Below are 19117 nucleotides of genomic sequence, written 5' to 3'. Positions count from 1 at the left end.
TACAGGGGAAGACAATATCCACACATATAAGTAGATACAAATTGGTATATATCAAATAAATATAGGCTCTTTTATTTATTTATTTAGCAGAGAAGGGGAGGAACAACCAATTGGGGAGATTAAGAAAAGCCTCATGGTGGAGATAGCATTAGAGCTGATCTTTGAAGGAAATGAAGGATGAGAAGTCACCATTCCAGGGTAACAGCCTGGACCTAGGCAGAGATGGAAACAGATTGTCTTAACCCTGTTCTTTGTCCTTACTGCAACCTCCACTCATTCCACCCCTCCCTGATTTCCCAGTCTACCCAAGCTATTCTAGCTTGTCTTTCCTCCTTTTGAAATCTTGATTCTATAGTTAACACCTTTACCCTTAGATCTCTCCCTCCACCTACTTCAAAAGCTCAAGGTTGGATTATCCTCACCATCTGCTTTCTCTACTCCTCCTCACAAGCACATACAGCTGTGCTGAGTCCATAATAAATTTATGTTACATAAACTTAATCGAATCCATGCTACCAAGTGGTATTCCATCCATGCTTCTCTCATTGACTTTGTATCCTATGTCCTATATCAGTGAAGTCAAACTCAAACCATTTATTCTCTCTTCCAGGTACCCATATACCCCTTCCTCTCAACTGAGGACAACACCTTCTTCTTCCTTAAGAAAAAAGAGAGAGAAGCCTTCCCTTAGGAGCTCCATCTTCCCAGTTTTACAACTCATTTTCCCTTCATGTCATCCCTCATTGGAGCAGATGGTATTAGAACCCACAACCCACAGGTTGTGGCCCTCAACACTCCTGAAAGCAGAGTAGCCTGAACAAGATTAAAAAGTAACTGGAAAATATTTAACAAAATAAATAAAAATACATAGAACACAGATAATTTTAATAGGTAGCCTTTTTAAGCCAATATGTGATCTGCAGGGACCCTTATGGATAGTTTGATGGTCCCCATTTCTATTTGAGTTTGACTTCATTGGTATAGGACATAGGTTTTTTGTTTGTTTGTTTTTTAGGGAAGGAGGAGGTGTGGTCCTCTATTGATACCATGACAAATCAAAGTAGGGTTTTCTTTTGTTTGTTTCTATTCCCCCCCCAATATTGAATGTACGTGGATTAATTTCTGCAAATAAATCTGTCCTCCTCCCCCAATATGCATTTGTTCTTTGGTTGGGTGATGCAGTGTAAGGCACGTTTTGCTGTATCCAGATCAACTGTACAGTAATCATCAAAGTCAAAATGATTCCCCTTCATATTCAATTCCCCAGAAATCCAACAAATATGGCATGATACCTCCAGTTCCACCAACTCCTTTCACAAGTTAGAATCTCTTTTGTGACTTCTCCATAAAAATTCCCAACATTGCTCCAAATTACTTGTAATTGTTAGCAAATAATTCTAGCAGTGGCATACTCATGTTCCTGTCTTGTCTTTTTTGTCTATGAAGTTTAATTCCTTCTTTTTCTGCTCTGAAGTCTTTTCAGAACATATGAAGAACATATCTCATTATATCTAATTTTTCCTAATCAAGATCTCTATAGCTCCCATTTCCAAAGCTTTTATGTGTCTTCAGCTCCAAAATGGTAATTCTCTGTGTCATGACTGATTTCATCCAAATATTGCCTTATTAGTGTCTTGCCTTGAATGAATTTCACATTGGACAGCACTTCAGTAGTAGATAATCCAATTGTCTGATTGAATCTATTTTCACCACCATAGGAAATATCAACTAATTTTAAAACATTCAAATGCAATCACTGGTCAAACATGTCAGATTGACTTAGTTCAATTTTGAAGTCAGCTGACCCTTCTAAAAAGAGATCAGACTCATTCACTTGGGTGAATATAAAAAGCTGCACAAACGTCTCTGCCAATTCTTACACAGTTGTGTCTTTTTCCATTTATAAATGAACAAAATATAAAGCAGATTGCCCTTCTTTATTGTATTTCTTTCGTGAATTTGTTCAGGACTTCTCTTGCATTTCTTTGGAGTGTGCCAAAGAGTATACCACTATCATCTATTACAATAAAGTCAAAACTGCAATCATCAGACAGCTGTGCTATAAGAATCTCTGCATAGAATTGGTTAGTATACAAATACAATGATGTATTGATTGGTTTGAAAGGCTCAAAGTTAATTCTGACTTTTTTTTCCTTTCTTTCTTCTGTCACAATTGACGCACAATAAATAGACCATTTGGAGGTACTTCGTTACAAATGTAATATCTGCCAAGATTGAATGGTAGTTTGTATGAGACTTTATGTTGCATGCCATTCCAAATTCATGTGTTCCGCGGTCTTCACGAGATTTTTTATTTTTCCAGATTACAACATTCCTGTTGGCAGTACTGAGCTCATCAGAAATCTTCCTTTCTTCTCGTTCCCAAGGACCAAGTCCTGGATGGCAGCTGCTTTTCTCCAGGATGGGCTATTCCCTCTCCTGAGTCCTCTTCTCTCTATACAACCCCTGGCTAGGTGATCCTAATTATTATTAGGTTCATTTTTCATGCTGGTGCAGGTGACCTCCAGCTCTCCATATCTGGCCATCATTTCCTGAGCTGCAACCTTATATTTCCAACTTCTCAAACCCAACTTGTTCCAAACAGAAGTCATTACCTTTCCCCTATCACTTCTTTTCCTAACTTCCTTATTTCTTAACTTGTTCCCTATTTGTTTATTTATTTCCTTATTCCCTATTTCCTAACTTCCTAACTGTGCAAGGCATCATTAGCTTGCTATTCAGTCAGGTTCTCAACCTCAAAATCATCTTTAACTCTTCACTCTCATGCACTTTTCACATCCAATCTAATCTATTATTTCTCACTGACAATTCTCTTGACTCCAGCTCAACATCCCTTGTAAGGCTTACAGAGCCACTCTTGTCACATTGAGCCAAAACACAGTCCCTCATTAGCCCATCACCTAGAATATTACAATAGCTCCCCAGTAGGACTCAGCCTCCAGCCCTTCCATCTCCAAACCGTCCTCCATATAGTTTGAAACATTTCTATTCCACAAGTCTAGAACTGATTGTCTCACTCCTCTTCTCTAGAAACTTCAGAGACTCCTCCTCAGATCAACAATAAAGCCCATACTCCAGCTGGCATTGCAAATCCTTCACAATCTTGCTCCAACATCTTTTCCAAGACTGATTTCATATGACTAACCTAATGTTGTATCCAAACCATTCTATTTGCTCTTCTGTAGAACATTCCATTTTTGGCTTTTGTGCCTTTTTATTAACCTTGAATTGCTCTGCCTCTTCATCTCTACTTCACAGAACCTCCAGATTCCTTTAAAGGCAACTCCAGTACCACCTCCTACAGCAGGCCTTCCCTAATTTCCCAGATGGCAGTTTTTTCCCTCCTTCTCCCCTAACAAAACACACAAAAATAATGATATTTATTCTGTATGAATTCTGCATATTCTTATCTATGTAGATATTTTTCCCTTAGTAGAATATAAGGCTCTTGAGAGAAGAAATTATTATTATTTTATCATTATTATTATTATTATTTTTATGTTTAACTTTGTATCCCCAGTGCCTGGCATATATTAAGGGCTCAACATACGTTTGTTGAATTGAATTGAAAATAACTAGTATATGGATGAAATAATATAACGGTTTCAATGGCAAATCTGTTTCAGGGAATTTTTTTTTTTAACCATAAACATAATTGAAGAGCACCATTGAAAAAAGGCCAAGAAGAATCAATAACCAATACAAAGTGCTAAAAAGGGGAGGCCTGGCCAGCACAAAGTCTCAAATCATTCTGCCCAAATAAAAATGGGATACTTAGTAGTTACATAATGGGATGCTTTGTCTTCTGCTTTAACATCAATAAATGGAATATTCTATCTGGTGGTATCATATCCTTTTTTCCTCCTAATGGAAAGCCATAGGCTTCCTTTTATTCTTTTGAAAAGTAGTGGCACAGAATGTTTCAGGGCCATTGTGAAGCTCCAGTTTAATCTTCAAAATTAAGTTAAAAGGTACTCTTTTTGCTTTAAAGCAATATAAACTAAGCACAATTTACATGCCACATTATAAAAGTGACCCTAGAGTTGATTGAGGTAGGGTTAAAATACTGCAATTTTAGTCAATTGAAAGAAAAAGTGTCTTTTTAGCAGTTCCTTGTCCTATAATTCACTATAGATGCTGTGTAATTATACAAGTTAAAACCACCTTCTTTTATTAGGTTCGCACATTTTGCTTATTAATTATTATCATTTGAGCAAAACTTGGGGAATATTGTCTATACTTGCTTTCTTCACTTCCCTATCCACTCATTTTTTATAAGTTCAAAAGTGGGATTCTGACTACCAATACCCTTTGAAATTGATCTTCCTAAGGTTATCAACAATCTTTTAACTACAAAAGCCCACGGCCTTGTGAGAAACAGGAGGAGATAAACAGTGGAGTGGGGGAAAATGCAACAGCAATTTCCAATAAAAATCTGCTAGCCAAAATGTACAGGGAATTAACACAAACATGACATGCAAAGATCTATTCCTCCACAGATAAATGGGCAATCAATAGATATATAGTTTCTGAAAGATTTGCAATCTATAAATGACCACACAAAAATGTCTCCAAATCAATGATGGTAAGAGAAATGCATAATTAAATAACTCTGAGTTTTCACACATCCTCATGAAAATTGTCAAAAGAAAAAATAGATGAGGATAGTCGATGCTAAAGGGACTGGGGATTTGTGAAACTGACCAATTTCTTGAATTCAATTTGGAAATATGAATGAAAAGTGAATAATTTACTCATACCCATCCCCCCCCAAAAAAACCTTTAATACTGGGCATATACCTTATAGAACTTACAGGCAAAAAAAGTCCAGTATATACCAAATTTCTTGTCTTTGTTATAGCAAAGAACTAGAAAGAAAATGGATGCCTTTCAATTGGGGAATGACCAAAACAAAGACCAAAATAAATTTTAAAAAATAAAACACTATGATATACATATGGGAGGAAACATTATTGTAGAGTAAGAAATAATAACCATGAGGAATTCTAAGAAACATGGCAAGATTTGCTTGAGGTGATGTACAGCAGAGCCAGGACTGAGAAGGTTATAAACCCAAAGACTCCAACAATGCAAATGATAATATCATTAGAAGGAAGTTGAACTCTTGAGTAAAAGAAAAAACTAAGGAAAGTCTCTTAGAAGAGACAATAAAACATACCTCTTACCTCACAGCAAACCTTTCCTTTTCCTTTGTCATAAAGGAGAATTCAATGTGGAATAAGGTGGTGGGAAATAATTGTGATACGAAGCTTCAATAAAATTTAAAAAGATTGAAATTAAATACAATTGGCTCCGTTCAGTCTTTATCTTTCTTGACCACTCTGCAACTCTGCATACTACTGTAAAACTCCTTGTCCTGGATACCCTCTCATCACTTGATTTTTGTAACAGAGAAGATTCCATCTTCTCTGACTGATCTTCTTCAGTCACCTTACTAGCTCACCACCTCCCATACTTTAATCATGTTTCTTCATCAAGGCTCTGTCATGGGCTTTCTCTACTCAATTTGCACTTATCACACAGTAGGTGTTTTATAAATGCTAGTTGTGTGGCATTTCATTGGCTTCTCTAGATATAATTAACTCTATACTAATAACTTCTAAATCTGTATATAAGATCTTCTCGATATATTCCAAATATTTTCCGATATGCTCCAAATCTATACATCTTTCCTGATCTCCAGTCCCACATTACCAAATGTAACTGGACTTTGTCATCTGGACATTCCATCACTGTATCAAGCTTCACATCTGAGATGGAACCCTTTAGCGTTTCCTCTTAAACCTATCTCTTCTCCAAACATTGCTATTGTTTTCATAAGCACCATGATCCTCTTGCTCAACCAGGTTCATATTCACAGAGTCATCCTTTACATTTCCTTCACCTTTATCTTGCCACATTCAAAATGTTGTCAATCTCTCTAAAACTGTGCATACCTTTGGCTCAGCAATACTGAGTCTATATCCCAAAGGGATTTTTTTTTTAAAGGGAAAAGGACCTATCTGTATAAAATTATTTATAGCAACTCTTTTTTGGTGGCAAAGAATTGGAAATTGAGGTGATATCCACCAATTGGGGGATGGCTGAACAAGTTGTGGTTTATGATTTTAATGAAATACTATCATACTATAAAAATGATGAGCATGATTTCAGGAAAAAAAACTGGAAAAACATATATGGACTGATGCAAAGTGAAGTGAGAAGAACCAGGAAAACATTATACACACTAACAGTAATATTGTACCATGATTAACTATGAATGACTTAGCTAGTCTCAATAATACAATGACCCAAGACAATTCCAAAATTCTCATGATGAAAAATGCTATCCACCTGCAGAGAAAGAATCAATTGAATCTGAATGTAGATCATAACATACTATTGTTCACTTTATTTTTCATGGCTTTTTTGGTCTGTGTTTTCTTTTACAATATGATTAATATGGAAATATTTGCATGGCTGCACATGTATAACCTTTATCAAATTGCTTACCATTTCACGCAGGAAGTAGGGGAGAAAGGGAAGGAGAGAAATTGGAACTCAAAATTTAAAAAAAAAGAATGTTAAAATTGTTTCTATATGTAATTAAGGAAAAAACAAAATATTATCTTAAAAAAATGTTGTCAATTTGATTCCTATGGCATCTCTTACATCTTTCCCCCTTCTCTTGACCCATCCAGTCACCAGCTTAGGTCAGGTCCCCATTGTCTCTTCTTTGTTACAGCTTCCAATTTGCCTCCCTTTTGCTAGGCTCTTCCTGTTTAGATCCATCACCCATGTAACTATAAAAATGATATTCCTGAGGCATAGGCCTCTCAAAAGCCTTCACTGGCTCCCTGGTAACCCAAGGATAAAATCAAACCTCTTCAGCCTGACATTTAAGACTTTTCACAACCCCCATCCAATCTACCTTTCTAGCCACAGCACATATAACTTCCTTTCATGTACTCTATATTCCAATCAAGCTGCAATTCTAGGTCTTCCCTGAATTTGGAATTTCTCCCTTTGTCTTTGTCCCCTTCCTCTATATGTAAAATGCATTTCATCCTCATATTTGCCTTTTGGAATCCTTGGCTTCCTGCAAGGCTCAGCTCCGGGGATACCTCTCAATGGGGCCTGCTTGGATCTATGTAGCTGGTAACACTCTCTTCTTCCACAGAGACCCTTGGCTTCATCTATTTGGGCACACTGAGTTGTGTCCTCCCAGCAGAATGGAAGCTCTTTGATGACAGAGGCAGGTTGAGATTGGATTTATACTTAGGACAGTACTGTGAATGATAGCTGCTTTTTTTTTTTAACTGTTGAAAGCCATTTGAAAAAAGAATATTTACACTGTTAAATGCAAAATTAGAAATACTGATAACTTGCATTTAATTTAAAAAGGAATTAATGATACTTTAAAAAAATTTAAAGGATGCTCCAAATTGTGTATCTTTCCTAGAGAAATATTTTGTTTTGAGAGGAAAACATCAAAATTTAAAAACATTAGGGATTAAAGAAAAATACAGCAAATATTACATAGAAATAATTTGGGAATGCTTTAATTACTTTTAATTTTAATGAAAAATGAAATCAGTTAAAACTATTTGAATAATTTTGTATTATTTCAATAATTGTTTGATTTTGTTTTAGCTTTTATTCTACTTATATGTGCAGAGGTTCAAATAAATGAAAAAAGAAATAAAGAAATAAACTCTGATATCAGCAGGGCATTCTGAGGAAGACACAAGAAACAAAATGTGCCAGGTAAGTTAAGCAACCACCTTTACCTTGATCAGTATCTCCTCTAAAATTCCGATGGAGACACAACCTAGGACCTGAGCCCAAGAGCTTTGGGAATATTTGGGTCCCATCAGACCACCCGTCCTTCTATGAGTACTGCCTCTAAGACATCACTGAAGGGAGTAATTATTGTGAAGGAGGAGTCTACCTTCCTCATCACCGCCACTTATAACTGTGGGCGAACCGCCACAAATTGGCAAATAGGTCAGGAGCCCTGGGAATTACAGCACCCGACTCTCACCTCCAGTCCATTATGAGTCCTGCTTCTAGGCTAGCCCTCAAAGCCATCATGCGTAACTTATGTGAAGCTCTTCATATGAAGAAGGGACCAAGCATCTTAACTAACTGCCAACAGAGCAGCAAGTGCGCCTAAATGAAGCATCAGGGCACTCCCCAAAAGAGAGTTAGGAGGCAGAATGTGCCAGAAAAGTCAAACCACCACCCCCTTGGCCCCCATTTCTCTTCAGACTCTGATGCTACCCCAGTAACACTGGGAATAACAATGCTTCCAGCTCAAGTGCCCTCAGCCGCCATCTTGAGAAACAACCCTTATGGAAAGGCAGCTAGTCACTGCTCCTAAAATGTGTTATAGCCACGTCTACCAGGGCCCAGAAAAGAAAGATCCTGTCAACAAAGTCCTTGGCATTGTCAAATGGTTCAACATCAGAAACTGATATGATTTTATCAGTGGAGATGGCATGGAGGAAGAGACATTATAATCTACTTTGCCTCTGCATCCTAGGGACTATGGGAACTTTCTACCTGACTTACAGCTGAAAACTTCCATAGGTGTAGTCTTTGCCTTTAGAATGTGAGCTCCTTGAGAGGAGGGATGGTCTTACTTTTCTGTCTGTATCCCTGGCACTTAGCACAGTGCTTTGTAAATAATAAGAGCTTAATAAATACTTCAATTCATTCATGCATCCATTTATTTATTAAGATTAAAAAAAGTCAAAATTATAAACTACCAAACCAAAGGCAGAAGTACAAAACAATTAAGTGATGTACAAAAGAGTCTAATAAGGTTTACACATGCAAAAGTACTCCTATGTGAGGCACAGCTGGAAAAAAAGAAAAAAAGACCAGGAGAGCCATATTGGGCATGAGCACAAGGGGAATGGTATAACCAGTTGGTTGGGGTGCAATGGGGGTACTTCTTCCCCCCAAAGTTCTCTGTTAGAATATCCTGATGTGTGGCACCATTGCCCACGGACCACTCCCTCAGGGTACTTTGACTGTGGCTCTTCATCTTTGAGGCTGCTTCACTCCCCTTTTTTGTGGGTACAATGTGGATGTGGGTACAGCCCGTCTCTTAACATAACTGTAGCCATGATCAGAAATGCTCCAAGTACCATATTTCTTCCTCAACTATTTCTGTCCTATATAAAATGTTACACTGCTGAAAATAACATGCAAAAACTTTATTGATATGTTATCAATGTTGTCCATTGTATTGACCATAAGATTTCATGCTGTCTGAAGCGATCCTCATTTGTCAATGTGACACTTTTCTATTGTTTCTGAAATACTTTCTTTGAATTCTGCATATTTGTCATTCAGCATTGTATAATTACAATGTACTATATGTATTTAGGGAAGAAGAAGAGAAGAAGCATTTATTAAGTGTCTACTGCGTGCCAGGCACTGTGCTTAATACTTTATACAAATCATCTCATGTGGTTCTTACAAGAACCCTAGGAGCTAAGTGCCATCATCCCTATTTTATTCCTTCAGGAAACTGAGGCAGACAGAGTTTGAGTAACTTGCCTAGGGTCACATACCTAGAAGTGTCTGAAGATAGAATTGAACTCAGGTCTTCCTGACTCCAGGCCCAATGCTCTAACCACTGTACCACTGAGCTACATTATTTATTCAACCATGTCCCAATCATTAAACATTAATCTGTTTCCACAGTTTTTTTCTCCTACTAGATATAATTATGCAGATGAGTCTTTTTATTCTGTCAATAACCTACTTAGTTATACAAACTTAAATGTCAGATTGTCATGCCAAAGGGTTTTAGTTCAAAGGGTCAGTTTTGTTTTAATTTTTTTTGTTGTTGTTCAAAACAGCTGAACTGTTTCATAGCTCAACTAGCTGTAAATGAAGGTGCCAGTTTTCCCTCATCCCTGGCCACCGCTGATTTTCTTTTTCTTTGTAGCCTTTTCTATGGCTGTATGGGCGCCATGCTATACCGGAACTTTAATTTGCATTTCCATGATGATCAGTGATTTTGAACACGTTTTCAAATGGTTATTGCTAGATTGTATTTTTTCTGAAAACAGCTTATTTAGATGCTCTGCCCACCTAACTTTTGGGGAAAAAAGTAATTATTCTTGTGAATCTGTTCTAATTCCCTAGAGATTTTCAAAGTCACATTTTTAGTGCTGTCTACTGCAGATATTAGAAAATTTCAGATAGGAATACTTAATTTCACAATAACTTATCTGAATAACTTAGTAAGGTTTCAAAATGTTTTCATTACATAATAACATCATTCGCTCTATATGGCTTAACCTTACAACTTAACCTTATAACTTACTTAATACAACTTAACCTTAGTTCAAATCTAGTCAGACAGTGATTAGCTTTGTGAACCTGGGCAAGTCAATTGAACTCTCTGATCGTTTCATCTGTAAACTGTGGGTAAAATATCTCACAGGGTTATTGTGAGGATCAAATGAAGTCATTTATGTCAAGCCTTTGAAAATCTTCAAGCGCTTTATACAACCTGACTCTTTTATACACATATCTCAGAGGTGGGCCTTGTCCCAGATCTGTCTTTCTGACAGAGATGACTGCCAACCTTATGGGTCTAGAATGGGGCTAGATATGGAGAATGCTCACCAATGAGCAGCCCAAGGGGAGGCATGGCAAGAAGGGACTTGGAGATCAATGTGCTGGCCCTTGCTGCACCAACTGGCTTACTGGCCAATAAATAAGGCCCTGAGGCCCTTTGGACTTCCCTTACTCAGAGGCACCTCCCCCTCCCCACTTCACCTTCTATAATTGCTTTGATTTGATTGTGTGCATGCTACATCCCCCTAGGGGATGGAAAGCTGTTGGAGGACATCTTTGTATTCCCAGCTTTCAGCATTGTGGTTAGTATATCATAGACACGCATAAGAACAACTAGGTGGTACAGTGGATACAGCACTGGGCTTGGAATGAGGAAGGCTCTTCATGAGTTCAAAAGTAGCCTCAGACACTTACTAGCTGTGTGATCCTGGAGAAGTCACTTAACCCTGTTTGCCTCAGTTTCCTCATCCGTAAAGTGAGCTGAAGAAGAAAATGGCAAACCTCTCCACTATCTTTGCCAAGAAAACTCCCAAGGGGGTCATGAAGAGTCAGACATAACTGAAAAAATGACTTAACAGACACTAAGTAAATAACTGGTGCACTGAACAAAAATCAGCAGGAAATACATTTTTTTAAAGCTGTAGTTTCCCTAACATGGATAATGCCATACCCTATCCCAAGTAACCCACAAGGAGTGTGGGGGGAGAATAATTTTTCCTCTTAAAAAGACTTTTGCTAGATTAAAAACAAAAGCCTTGAGCCATTCGGAGCAGACTGTACCAGGAAATACATTTTCTACCTGATCCTCCCAAACAGCACCCTGTAAAGGAGATCACTGTGTTAGGGTTTTGTTATTTTTTCCCCCTGTAAATACAAACTCATTCCAAACATCAGAATCATTTCCAGATAAACAGACTGGATGCAAATGAAGTGCACAATGCTGAGTGTGGTCATTATCAAGCAATGTAAATAGGAGCCTAATCCCAGCTGCCAAACCAGGCAGATGATTCCAGTAGCATAAATGCAAAAGAAAAAAAAAATCTTCCAGCTCAGATTGGATTGTGAATGGACATTTTTTTTCTCTTAACAAAGGAGAGAAGAAAAAAAAAACTCTGCATGAAGTTAACTTTTCTCACAACAATCCACTAGATTGCTGCCTGCAATATTATCTGCGTGTATATTTTTGCAAACCTGTTATAAATTAGAGGCACAAGCATTTTATAGTCATAGAAAACCAATCTGGATAAGGCCCATTTAGAAACAAGTTATTAATCTTCTTATAAAATGGGAGGAGGTGTTTATTTATTTATATATTTAGCTGGTCATTCGTTATCTTAGTTTTTTCCCCCAATTGAACCGCATTATGAAAAAAGCACCGGTCATGTCAGAACCCAAATGAGAATGAGTTTTTGTCCCATCCCAGAAATGCTGAACGTTCATCTCCATTACAAAAGTACTGCATTGTTCCTGCCTTTTGGGAGCATCTCTAGTGGTCAACACCAGGCCTTGGAATGCTGGAATCATACCCGGCGCCAGAGGCAGGAAAAGGAGTGAGGCTGTCACTGGCCAGCCCAAGTCGAAACTGTGAAGGAGCAGTAACGACATATGCTTCTGCATCACTCTCAGGTTTACCCAGCATTCCTCAAACATCTTCCATTTAATCTAATTAAACCCATTGATAAGCACTTATTAAGGACCTACTGTGGGGCCAGGCACGATGCCAGACAAAAATAGAAATTGAACAATCCTGACGCCTTGAGGAGCTTACATGTTCATGAGAACCTTGTGAGGGCAGTACTCTAATTCTGGGGTGAAGGGGGAATGGGGGTCTTATTTGTGATTTCATCAATTTAAGGAATTTCTGCTGTGGAAGCTCTCTACCAATGCAAAGTTGTAAATGATAAGCAAGGGGTACAGTGAAAAGTTAAATGACTTTCCAAGATCACAAAGCCATTATATGTCAGAGACAAGGCTTCAACTAAACATCTCTTAACTCATAAGCTAATACTCTATCACATGCTCTTTTCTAAATCTAAGCACTACAGGTATTATCAGTCTTTTTTTTAGAGATGAACCACCTGAGGCTGGAAGATGTTAGTTGACTTCCCCACAGACACACAGATCTCAGGTGGAGAGGGAACCCAAATCTCCCTGTCTCCAAATCCAGCATTCTATCTTCTATGCCACAACAGGACATGATTAGAACACAAGATATATGGGCCTTATCTGTAGCACTTGGCAAAATGTCTAGGGTAATAAGTGCCTAATAAATCCTTTTTCATTGATTGAGTGGTTTCCCAAGGTCACATTAGGCCCCCTGATACTAAATCCAACCTTCATCTCCCATATCATGTTGCCTCCCATAAGACCCCCTTTTCTACCAGAATCCCAACAAAGGATTTATCATTATTGTTCTTTGTTTTTCAACTAGATTTATTCAGAAATCCACTTAAACATCCCCACTGCAATACCTTCATCCTGCATATGGACTAGAAGGCCTGTGTCCTTCACCAGTAAAAGACAGCTGCCAGTGTAGATAATTAGTCCTGACAGATTAATGATGGTTTCATTCTCATTCTACTCTGATTTTTTTTTCTGGATTTCCCTAAGCAAGTCACCTCTATGCTTTTTGGTGGTGTGTTTCTGACCAGCTTTCTCAAAAAGTCTTTCTGAAAGTAATGATTTTCTTAAAGATTGCACATAGTAAAAATCATTATTCCAGTAGATGGAGCAGAGGTGACAGCAGAGCTGCTGAGCGTTGGTTGGCTCAGAATTTATAGCCCACGTCCAGACACTCAGCAGTTCCACTGAACAGAAACACACATTTGAGAGCAAAGTCTGGACGTCAGTGAATACTGCTCAGCTAATCACCTAATTTGAACTCGCAAAATTCCACATCCTATTCATGCTGAAAGCAAAAACAACCCACAGCAAATAGCAAAATGATTCCTTAAAGCAACATTTATATTCCAGAGCAAGAAAGTTGTAACTGTGATTTGTTTGAAAGCTCTGTGTGGTGCTTTACAATCATTTTGTGGGGTGGAGAAGACCAGAAAAAAACACCCTAGCTCCTGCTGAGGGTGAAGGGCTGTTGAGTTGGCCATTTTCTCCCTGGCCTCTTCATGTATTGTTTGATTGCCTGATAGAGATTTATTAAGAAACAGATCAATACAAAGTGGCAATCTGCCACCACTAAAACCCCGCATATACATCAGAGCCAGGAACCAAGATAACAGCTTTAAAATGGTGGCAGCAAGAATGGCCATGCATGTGCCTCCTTGAAGCTGAAATAGTGAAGTCAGAATAGTTACATAGGGTTGAAAAAACCCGTTATTAAGTCTTAGCTCTCCTGGAGTCTCATTCATGTAAAGAAAGCACTCCACAAGTTGGGGATTTGCGTCAATCAATCATTAACATTTTTAAGCACATATTACGTGCCAAGCACTGTGCTAAGCTGGACTATAAACCCTCCCCGTTCCCTGACCACCAAAGTCCTCAATTAATCCACACCATTCAATTTATTACATATCCATAAAGAAAGACAGGATGGAGTCATGGAAAGGGCACTGGATTTGTATTCAGGTGAAGACAAGTTTTTGAATCACCCTAGTGGACATTGCTTAGCTGTGTGACCATGGGCACGGTCATCCAGAGTCAACAACTCGTCCTCAGTTTTCTCATCAGTGAAATGGAGACAACGATACCTATAGTGCCTGATAGGAGTAAGGTAGCTAGGAAATACAGTGGATAAAGCACTAAGCCTAGAATCAGGTACTCCAAAACTGCCCCACACACTTAGCAGCTTCGAGACTCTGGGCAAATCAATTAACCTCTTTGTACCTTAGCTTCCTCCTCTGCAAAATGGGAATAATAATAGCACCTACCTCCCAGGGTTGTTACAAAGATGAAATGAGATAATAAGTGTAAAGCACTTAGCACAGTGCCTGGCACACAGGAGGCACTACAGAAATGTTAGTGGTTGTTACTGTTATTATTACCTTCATCAGAAAGTTGCTATGAGGTTCAGCTATGGTCATATATGTAAAATGCTTCATAAATTATAAAGTACTATACAGGGTATTACAAAACCTTAGAGGATTTTTAAAGTTCCAAAAATTAGTAAAAGTATTGAAGCTTTTAAAACTTCTGCTTTAAAAAATCCTTAAAAGTACAACTTTAATAGCTTAAACTATGTTATGGCTTTTGAATATCTATTTTGATGTCATTTATTTGTATTTCATTCCGTTTTATTTTCAAAGTATTTTTTAGGGTCCTTAAGGTCCCCACTGGAGGTTGTTTGATCCGGGAGAGACTTATGATGACCCGCTCTTGCCACTTTCAGCCATCCTGATCTCAGCTGGAGGGAAAGGATTACTTTGGAAGTATCCCAAGATCTCTATTTCTTAAAAAATGTGTAGACAGAAAGGGACTGGGCCATCATTTCTCCTCCTCAGAGACCACTTTCTCATCCACCTCCCTGAAAGCTGCTATGTTGCTAAAGTATTGGTCAAGGTAGGAAACAGTAGCCCCCACTCTACAATCTGCTTATGAGGCGTACCACCATTTGCTAGCTCATGCATGCATAAATAGTAGACTAATATACTCTGAGAAAGGCTTGTGTTACCTAAACAATGGTGTGGTTATCTAAAAAGAAGCTATTATCCCTGGTAAGAGACAATATTTTTTCTGGTAAGATGGCTGAGCAAGAGGTCAGTTTTAAGCCCCATTTTCTTTAATCACCTCAAAACAGCAAGATAGGATTAAAAAAAAAAAACAAGAAAAGGTAAGAAAACCACAATATAAATGAGAAGAAAAGAAAAATTCACATTAAGGAAAACTCTACATAAAAATATCGTAAAAAATATGGGAAAAGCATAAAAATAAAAGAGGCTTTGACACAATGAATATATATTATGTTTTAAAAGAGGCATAACTGGGGCAGTTAGGTGGCACAGTGGATAGAGCACCAGCCCTGGAATCAGGAGGACCTGAGTTCAAATACGTCCTCAGACACTTGACGCTAGCTGTGTGACCTTGGGCAAGTCACTTAACCCTGATTGCCTCACTAAAAACAAACAACAAAAAAACCTACCAAAAAAAAAGGAGGCAGAACTCCCAGAAGAGAGGGAAAATAATGTAACAACAAAGAAACAACCAGGAATAATAATAGAAAAAAATCATAAGAATATTTAGAAAGAGTCAGAATCAATAAAATTGTTAAAGAAAGAACGGAAATTATAACTTGAAAAAAATTAAAATTGGAGAATTATTTAGAATAAGCAGTTAAAAAATTCATCAAGCAGTTGTCCCTATTAAAAAAAAAGATGAGTAAATTCAAATTTAAAAATGTAGAGAAGAAAGAAAGAATATTAAGGGGAAAAAAAGACAAATAATGGGGGGGTGAAGAGATTTTGGGAACTTTAGAAGCCAAGGCAATTATTCTTTAAATCAAACATGGCAAGAAAAGTTGAGAATTACTGATTTCCCAGAAGGAAGAAAAATGAAACAAAAAGCCTGAATACTATACTTCTGGAAATTATATGAAACCATAGGCCAGAGAAAAAATTGTGAAAATATACAATGAGGTTAGCAGAGAAGAACACTGTCCATTTCACTCATTAGCGCAATGACTATTTCCAAATTTTCATCAGGAAATAAGATAAGTATTCAGAAGAAGCCTTTTAAATTCCAACAAAACCTGTCTGAATCACACAAAACTTTTTGTCAATAATAAAAAGTAAAGAAAAGGCAGGAATGTGATATTTAAAAAATTTAAAAAATCAATTTAAACCCCTAAGAACTGCAAGTTTAGCACTGGATCAGTGAGTAAAGATGGATTTTAGCATCAAGAAAATCTGAATGATTCCTACTGAACAAACCGGAGTTGAAGGAAGAAAAGAAGAAAACAAATAAGCATTTATTAGCTGCTTACTATGAGCTAAATCCTGGCTGGTGATATAAATACAAGAAAAAAGAAAAAAACAATCACTACTCCCACGTTGCTTACTTCTAATGGGGAAAGACAACACACAAAACGGTGCTGAAAAGCGTGTGAGGGGGTCGCGGGGAGGTGAAGAATGGATAAAATGGACAAAACCATAACACGTTTTTAAAGACCAGAGGAAGCCAGGAACATGGCCGAGAGGAGATTCAAGAGAGACTGTCCTAGGCACCTCCACAAAATGGAGGCCCCAAGAAGAACTCACCAACAGGAAAATGGGGGTAGGCCTTGCGAAGTGATAGTCCATGTTGAATGGGTCATGGGGTGGAGCACTGTTCCTGGCAAAGGAGGCCTCAGATAATGAAGGGAGCTACAGATGGTCTAGCACGGAGGAAGCATGGTTTATGAAGTCCAGAGGAATTAAAAAATAACCAGGAGGAGGTTGAAGGTAAACTACACACAGACACACACAGAGTTACTGTTCTTAAGAAGCCCCCAGTGTCTGGAAGAAGACGATATGTAAACCTTTATACACAAATAAGAAATTTACAGGACAAACTGGAGATAATCAACAGAGCGAAAAAAGGATATCAGAAAAGGCTTCTTGTAAAAGGTAGGATTTTAGCTGAGACTTAAAGCCCAGGAATATGAAAAACATACCACTTCATCAAATAAAAGCAACTTAAGAAAGATAAATGCATTTATACAGCATCAAAAGACCAATCAGATAAATCAATCTTTATATACCACAGTTAAGCAGGTTGAGGAAAAGAAAATTTTCACCAACAAATTCTTGACATTGTCAAATAACTCAACATCAGAAAATACATGTGGTTTTATCAAAACATATGACTTTAACTTAACCATTTCTTTTGCCTCAACATTCTAAGGAACAATGGCCTTTTCCATTTGAATTGTAGCTGAAGCCTTCTATATGTGTTTTCAGGTATGAATTAAAATTTAATTAAACCAAAATAAAGGAAGCAAACAAAGACAAAATCTGGTTGGGAGAAATAGAGCTTAATAATTATTATCTTAAATGTTAATGGATTGCATGTCCTATAAAATAGAAGAGTGATGTGAAAATAGAAACAGGTCTTTTGCTTCACAGAATAAATTAAATTATAATAACAATTAAAGCATAAACTATATACAGAATTAAAATAAGGGGCTAGAATAAAATATGCTTCAGGGGATTATAAAATAGGAGATATATTCTAGATTTTATATAAGGGAACAATAAAAGTGTTACTGTCAGAAGAGGCAAAGAGGGAAACTAGACTAAATAAATGGGTGGAGGGTATTTCTGAATGTTATTTCTTTGGTATAGGAACTCAGACTATGGAGGCATCCTTCATAGATATAAATCAGTAGTTCATATTGACTGACAGATAAACCTGAAAGAACCAAGGATTTCACTACTAAATATACTAAATATCCATTGAGTGACTAACATAGCATCTAAGTACTCAAGGAAAAAGCTATCAGAAATGAAAAAACAAATCCGTAACAGTAAAGAGATATTTACAGATGACCTTAAGATTCTTCTTGAAGGACAAGATTAATTAACCAGTTCAAAAAATTGTAGATCTAAACAGAATGCTAGAAAAAACTAGTTTTGATAGACTAAGTTCAGTGAATTATAATGTTAAATATTATACCTTTTTGACATCACCAAATGAACTCAATTTAATGTAGAAAGGTGGAAACACTAAATATCTTTTACAAACCATAGTGCAACAACAACAGCAAAAACCAATACGTTATATATAGACAAAGGGCTTGGTACTAAAGGGGAAAAGTAGCCATATCCTAAATAATAAATGAGTTAATAATAGAAAAAATCTTGTTAAAGAGCATGAGAGGAATAAGACAACACACCAAAATTGGGTGTGTTTTCCTCATATGAAAATGTACAACATATATTAGCAACTGAGAAAAAAAAAGAAATAATAAATTAGGTAGTAATAACTTAAAATGTAAAAGAAAAAGAAAATTAATAAGTTCAAGACAAAAGACCAAAAGAAGATTATCTGAAAAGTAAAAACATAGAAATATTAGTAATAGAGTGTCACTAGAAGATCAGAGCTGAAACAAGGATTTCCCTTGTTTCCATGATTGCTTTATAAAACAAAAGAAATTTTAAGTATAAATATAAGAGAAAAGAAAGGGAATATATAGGCAAATGAAGAAACTCTTAGAAAGTGGGTACTCCCTAAATTTTGCAATGAAGAAGAAAATGATTATGCATAGTTTTACATTTACCCTAGAACTTGGAGTTCCTAAAATGGTAGGATCCTTTGAGGTAGAATATTATAAGCTTAAATCCTAGAAAAAATAGCACAAAAGTAACTTCAAGAATGAAATTCTGAAGATAAAACCACAATATCATATATATGACTATAATTCTCATGAGCAAAATAAAAATATGAAGAATCATCTAAAATGTACACACAGAACCCACTGATCACCTTGGATCTTTAAAAGATATGTACAGAAAATGGAAGCAAAGACATCATCTTGGATGAAGACAAATCAGTGACATGGCTCTGT

The 19117-nt window shown here is 37.0% G+C and overlaps 1 protein-coding gene and 1 pseudogene across 2 annotated transcripts in view; both read right to left on the bottom strand.

The window, feature by feature from the left end:
• NAALADL2 (N-acetylated alpha-linked acidic dipeptidase like 2) overlaps positions 1 to 19117 on the bottom strand; it is a 1446698-nt gene that overhangs the window by 1088626 nt on the left and 338955 nt on the right. The gene's annotated exons all lie outside the window — the stretch shown is intronic.
• On the bottom strand, positions 1116 to 12262 carry LOC110203483 (eukaryotic peptide chain release factor subunit 1 pseudogene; annotated as a pseudogene).

The sequence above is a fragment of the Phascolarctos cinereus genome, unplaced genomic scaffold, assembly GCF_003287225.1.
Source record: "Phascolarctos cinereus isolate Bilbo 61053 unplaced genomic scaffold, phaCin_HiC Scaffold_7;HRSCAF=346, whole genome shotgun sequence".
In the NCBI taxonomy this organism is placed as follows: Eukaryota; Metazoa; Chordata; class Mammalia; order Diprotodontia; family Phascolarctidae; genus Phascolarctos; species Phascolarctos cinereus.
This window is presented reverse-complemented; position numbering and strand designations above follow the sequence as displayed.